A 622-nucleotide genomic window follows, 5' to 3' on the forward strand; every position below is an offset into this window, starting at 1 on the left:
CTCGCTGGACGGCCCTCTGAAAATGGCTGCAGGGTCGTGAATTATCTGGGCAGCTCATCGTACGGTGATGTCAACACTCGGCCGTCTACTTTGGTGGTTTAAGGAGGGACGTCATGCGCGAATGTGTGAATACATCATGTGGAGGATTCATTTCCAGAGTCGTAGAGAGGAAGAACCCTGACAGAGCAACGCCTTCATTTTGAATTATTTTTCCTGCAGGTCTCATAATCCACTTCAGATGAGCTTAATGGAAGAAAACCTACAGTTCCAAGAAAGAAAGAAATTATATCCAGTCCTTATTGCTTTAGATTTTGCTTCATGTAATCCTTTAAAGTGACCTGGATTAGTAGGTTTCATGAAGCTCTTTAAAGTTTTTTAGCTCATTTTCAGTCTGGTTCTCATATCAATCATTTTCCAGAGAAAGTTTCTCCATAAAATCAGTGATTCCCAAACTTTTTAGCTTCTGATTCACTAGATAACAGAAGCAAAAACTTAAAAATTTAAAAACAAAAACATGGCAAAAGAGACAGTTCAATTAGTATGTGGTTGTTGCTCTTGATAAATAGTTAAAAAGTAATAACTACCTAATATTTTAAGCTTTTTTAGATAAACAAATGTAAAT

This window comes from Kryptolebias marmoratus, linkage group LG23 (assembly GCF_001649575.2).
Source record: "Kryptolebias marmoratus isolate JLee-2015 linkage group LG23, ASM164957v2, whole genome shotgun sequence".
Lineage (NCBI taxonomy): Eukaryota > Metazoa > Chordata > Actinopteri > Cyprinodontiformes > Rivulidae > Kryptolebias > Kryptolebias marmoratus.